Below are 6,254 nucleotides of genomic sequence, written 5' to 3'. Positions count from 1 at the left end.
CTGCAATATTCCCCAGAACCAAAAAGCCATGTTCAACACAAAGAGGAATCGGGCTCAGATAAATGGAGCACACCAAAACACTCAACACCTGGCTACAAACCAACACACATGCAAGTAAAACCGTATGAGACAAAGTGGGTGCATTCAGAAAAACGATGGCCTCAGATGCCTCCTCATCTGTGTCGGCGCCATTTACAAACATGGCACAGACCTCTATGATCTGCACAAAGAATACAACACAGGCCTAATGTTCATTGTAGGAACCTGGCTCAGTAGTTTTACAGTACACAATGCCATTGCATCAGATGGGCAGTTTAAACTCGCCAACTACACCTGCAAGAGAGGAGGTGAGAGCACACAAAGAGGAACTCAATGCTAAAATATCCTCAGAAACTATACCAGGCTGCTAATTGCCTCTTCTACAAAGCTCCACCTTGCAACTGTTTACATCGAGATTCCTGCTAATTTACAGACTCCACTTACACAACCCATCACTCCTGGACAACTGTGCAGATATGTTGCTAACTTCAGAGAAGACCTCCCATAGCTCACTTTACTGGGAGATTGCAAACTCTAGGTGCAATAAATTGGAAGCACACCCACCAAATCCCAAACATTCTGGATTCCCTGCATTTCAAGCAATTAGTACAAGGATCACTACACACAGCTGGACACACCTTGGATGGAGTTTCTGTAATGGAAATATCATTAAGGCACTCCTTTGCTTCTTTCCTGGGCTGACTACTTCCTGTCACATGACAAGTGTATTTAGGATTGTGTGTGTACAAATTAGACAGTATAGCTAACAGGTAAGGTTTGAACTGCCAAATTAATGTTGCCAGGATGGCTACGCTTCTGAAGAAGGATAGTGTTTTGGGATAGCTTAACAAAAGAAAGTTTCTGTAGAGGCAGTAAAGTGGGCTCTAATAAAAGTTCTCCTGTTTAACTGTAAATCCTGTTCCAGGACTCTCCCAACCAATGCCCAGTGAGCGCCCTGGGCTGAAGGGGTTCCTGCACCTTTCGTGTTTTTCTCATGGTCTCTTCTGCTTGATTATCAGTCCCTGTCTTATTTATTTTATTTATTGAATATTTATAAGGACCACTATACAGCAAAAAGGTGTTTCCAGGCGCCACAAGGAAAAGAAAAGGTGGGGTGAGCAGGGGAGATAAACAACAATAATGCTCGTACTAGGCCTTGTGACATTTGGATCGTACAAGTGCAGTAACAAGAAGAGCAGGGGGCAGGGGAGTGGTGTAGGGGGGCACAGGGAGGTAAGTGACAATCAGGGGAGGGGGCATAAAAGGCAGGGGGAGGGGTAGAAGGAAGAAATGGTCCATAGGCTAGGCAAGTGCTGGGGGCAGCCCAAGGGGGCTAGTGCCAGGGGTTGCCGGGGGCAGACCACTGTCTAAGTGCGAGGACAGGGGTGGACCAGACTCAGGAGGGATACCTAACCCACAAGGCTAGTCAGGGTAGGGGGCCCGGAAGGGCAGTGCTGGCAGTGGTGTAACACAAAAAGTGGGGGCCCCCCTGCGAGCCATGCTGAGGGGGCCCCCACAACTTGGCAACAAATAACGGGTCGCGCCACACTCTGGGCCGGCCTAGATTATCGCGCTTGCTCAATACACACAAACGTGCTGCTGAAGGGGTATGCCGCACAATACACTAGGAGAAAGATATAAATATGTGTTTTAATGCAATATACAGCACACTTTCTGAGAAAAATTGGTTAAAAAGCCTGAGTGTTTGCAAATTGGAAATGGTTAGTTGGCATCTCTAACCTGAATTGAGGCGCTGGGCTTGCATAGTCTCCCCTGATGCGCCTCTGTCCTGATCTGGGCCCGTCTGGCATAAAGGTCCCTTTCACATTTGGCCCCCACCTCCACCCTCCTCCCTCACAACCCCACCTGTCCTCCCTTCATACTCCTGTGGCCAGTGCACCTGCCATTGTCCACAACTCAGCTAGTGTGATGATTGCCAATATCTCGACAATTCCACAACACTGTGGTACCTGGTAGCAACTAAGGGGCGGGTGAAGATGTTGGGTGGGATTGGCTGGGGTAGTTGACTCCGTCTCCATGGGTGTCCCCTGTGTTTCAGTCTACCCGATGTCGCCCGTCTAGGTGCCGTGGGAGCTTCCCTGTCGGTTCTGGGGCTGTCAGTGTCTTTTCCAGTTTAGTCATCCCTTTTCTCTGTTGTTTCGGTTTTCAGTTTGAGTCTGTGGTTTTGAAGAGCCAGGTTTTTAGTAATTTCCTGAATTTGTGGTGATCTTCGGTGTTTCTTATTTCTTTTGGGATGTTGTTCTAGGTTTTTGCAGCTAAGTGGTAGAAGGAGGTGCCTCCAAGTTTTTTCTTAAGGTATGGTTTTAGTTCCAGGTGTATTTCGTTGCTTGATCGGAGGGGTCTCGTTGGTTTGTAGATTGTTATTTTCTTTTGTAGGAATTCTGCTCCTTGTCCACTGATTGCCCTGTGTGTTATGCACATGGTTTTGAAGGTGATGCGATGTGTTACTGGGAGCCAGTCTAGTGTTTTTAGGGCAGGAGTGATGTGGTCTTTTCTGGATAGTTTGAGGAATAGTCTGGCTGCTGCATTTTGGATTCGTTGTCGTTTCTTCAGGAGGTATTATGGTATTCCGAGGTAGAGGCTGTTTGCATAGTGAATTCTTGACATGATGAGGGCGACGATAGTGAGTGTTTTGTGTGTGAAGGAGAGGAAAGGTAGGATTCTTCTTGCCGTGTGGAGGAGGAAAAAACATTTCTTCACTGTTGCATTTATTTGTGGTTCTAAGGTTAGGGTGTTGTCCATCAGGACTCCCAGATTTTTTACTACCTTAGATGGTGTTGGTGCGGTTCCCATTTCCGTTGGCCACGGGATGGCGGTTTTGTTCTCTTGGTTTTTGGATACGATTATGATTTCTGTCTTTCCTGGGTTGATTTTCAGGTTGTTGGCATTCATCCAGTTAAGGACTTCTTTCAGACAGTCGATTAGGGTTGAATGATCGGCTTGGGTGTCTTTGATTTTGTAGATGATTTGAGTGTCATCCCGGTAGTTGTAGCATGTAATGTTGTATTTTTTGAAGATTCTGATGACCGGAGTCTGGTAGATTTTGAAATATAGTGGTGATAGTAAGGATCCTTGTGGCACTCCACAGTCTTGTGGAGTGGATTTCAATGGTTTAATCCTTACGGTTTCTGTTCTGTCTGCTAGGATTGATTTAGTCCAGAGTAGTGCCTGTCTGTTATGCCTATGTCTTCTAGACTTTTGGTCAGGGTGTCACGGCTAACTGTGTCAAAGGCTGCAGAGAGGTCGAGCAGAATAAAGGCTGAGGTTGTGTTTGAGTCTCTGTTCGTTTTTAGGTCGTCCCAGATGGATAGTAGTGCTGCTTCCGTTCCTCTTGCTGGTCTGAAACCTACTTGAGCTTGATCTAGCAAGTGGTGTTTTTCTACATGTTATTGGGTAAGTTTATATACATAGGTTTCCAGGAGTTTTGCCATTACAGGCACGTTATAAATTACTTATATCGTATCATATTATTTTATCACAGATGCCCAGAAAAATATACAATGTCTCAGTAAGAAACGGCTAGACTGGCAGCACCCAAATGCCAGTCTAGCAAGGTAATTACACTTAGCAGGACTGCTTTATCAGAAATGCCCAGATAAAAAAAAGTAATACCAAACTGAGGAATGACTAGACTGGCTACACCAAAATGCCTCACTAGCCACTAATACAACATATCATGCCTGCTTAGCCTGGACATTTTTTTCTTTTTCTTTTTTTTAACATTTGTAGAGCGCACTAACAGCCCATGGGTATCGAGGCGCTGTTGCAAGAGATTTTCTTTGTTACAGAAGTGTTGCATTGATCATGTTTACAGTGACTGCGAGGTCATACAAAGCAAGGTTTTAGAACTAGAAGGTTACAACATAGGTGTTTAGAGCACTTGGGACCAGAGGGTCCGTTCATACAAAACGCATGGTTTTAATTGCTTTCCTGAAGGCTAAGTGTGAATCAATACCCCTAATGTGGGTGGGAAGTGTATTCCAGTGTGACGCGGCCATGACTGAGAAGCTGGCTCCTCCTGCACAAATTCTCTGTGTTTTAGGAATGGAGATTCGGTTGGTGTAGGCCGATCTCGTTGGTCTGATGTGCTGATGGTTTGGCTATTCTCTGAGAAAGATAAATGAAAGATATGATGCGCTCTTTAATGGGTAGCCAATAGAACAGCTTCCTAGTTTCTGAGATGTGATCTCTCCTAGAGATGCCGGTTGCGGCCCTGTGGGCATTATTTTGGACCGTTTGTAATTTCCTGATGTTTTTAGCAGAGGTCCCTACTAGGAGGGCATTACAATAGTCCAGCCGAGACCCAATTATAGCTCTTGCTATAGTAAGGCAGTTCTGTTTTGAGAGAAAGGTCCTGGCTGCGTTCAGAAGTTTGGAATGGTATGCTGCTGAAGATGTGATGGCATTGACCTGTCTGCTCATTGTGAGGTTGGAGTCAAGGTAGACACCCAGTGTCCTCACAATTTGCAAAACAGCTATTGGCATGTTGTCAATCTTGAATTAGTTTTTGGTTGCCCAATTTTTTCAACGCTGCCGTTGATCCAATTAACAGGAGTTCGGTGTTTTCACCGTTAAGACAAAGACAATTTTCTGCCATCCATGTTTGAATGAGTAGATGGAGCTAAGAGTTTTCTGGTCTGCCACATAGTCATCGGTAAGGGTGATAAGAACCTGCGTGTCATCAGCATAATTAGTGTATGTGATGCCAAGCGAGTCCAGGATGTTAAAAAGTGGCCTTGGAGCAGGTTATAGAGGGTTGGTGAAATGCAAGAGCTCTGTGGGACTCCACATTTAAAGTCACTCGGATGAGCAGAGGCAGAGTCAGAGAAGACTTTCATGACCCTTCCCTGAAGAAACAAAGCGATCCAGGTTGTGGCCTTATGGGAGAAGTTGGCTGCAGAGGAGAGATGATGGCATAGGGTCTTATGGTCCACCAGGTCAAACTCTGCAGACAGATCCAGGAGCAGAAGGAACGCAGGTTTGCTGACGTCTCTAACATCGTCCATTTGGTTTTTGAGGTCCAAAAGAGTAGTTTCTGTCCCCTGTGCCGGACGGAAGCCTGACTGCCGTGAGCTGAGAAGGTTATTGGCCTCAAGGAACTTTTGTACTTGCAAGTAGGCCGCCTTGTCCAGAATTTTTAATAGAAACAGGACAGTGGTGATAGGCCTGTAGATACCTGATTACCTGGGACTGTGGGGTCCAGGGAGGGTTTCTTCAAGAGAGGGCATACCCATGCTTCCTTAAGGCATGTTGGGACATGGCCAGTGGCGAATGAGGAATTGATAAAGGTAGTCATGAAAGGGGCAAGGGCAGGGGCACACTCTTTGATGAGTTGTAGTGGGCAGGCATCCCCTTTGCAATGGGATGGCTTGATGGATTTGAGGAGGGAAAGAACTTATAGTTCGCTCATTTCCTTGAAGGCGAAAGGGGCTAGATCCCTCTGAGCAGTGGTGTTGTGGTCAGAGACAAAGTGGCTAAGACATGAACAACCATTATGAGTTATCGCACAATGCCGCCCCCCACACATCCCCTCTCCCTCCCAGCCCCTACTGCAACCTCCAAAATCAGCTCCTTGGTCCAGAATTACCATCCTGTCCCTCTTCCTTGTCCCAGAGCTTACGTATGAGGCTCATTGCCTCATAGGTAAGTACTGTGATGAGGAAGAGTGGGACTAAGAGCAATGAAGATTACAGGTAGCTAAGTCAGGCATTACCTCCATGTACCTCTACTTCATCCTAGTACTTGTGTATGAGGCAGAGTGACTCATACACAAGTACTGGGATGAGGAAGAATAGGGCTGGGAGTAATGAAGATTGCCAATAAGCAATCAAGGCATTAGACACAAGTAGTGGTGCAGCACCATTGAGTTGACTGGGCTTCAGAACTCCCCCCCGCCCCTGATATTTTGGGCTTTGTTGACTCGACCTGGCTGACCTTGAGAGCAGTTGCCGGGCAGAACAGGACACAGATGTTAGAAGCACCTGGGTTTTGCTGTTATACAAGTGCTCAGCAATTTCTAACATAAAGCATTTCACTGTTAGTACCTGCATTTCAATGGCAATTTTTTTTGGCAATTTCAATCATGATGTGGGTTTAGTACTTGCATGCCAGGGGAGTGATTGCAAGGGTAGAGAGGGAACAGGAGACTGCTCATTTTCACAGCAGTCCATAAGTGGGTGCTTTCAGACTTAAAG

The sequence above is a fragment of the Ambystoma mexicanum genome, chromosome 6q, assembly GCF_040938575.1.
Source record: "Ambystoma mexicanum isolate Mex_15411 chromosome 6q, UKY_AmexF1_1, whole genome shotgun sequence".
Classification (NCBI taxonomy): Eukaryota; Metazoa; Chordata; class Amphibia; order Caudata; family Ambystomatidae; genus Ambystoma; species Ambystoma mexicanum.
The sequence above is the reverse complement of the archived record's forward strand: the minus strand, read 5'-3'. Positions refer to the sequence as shown.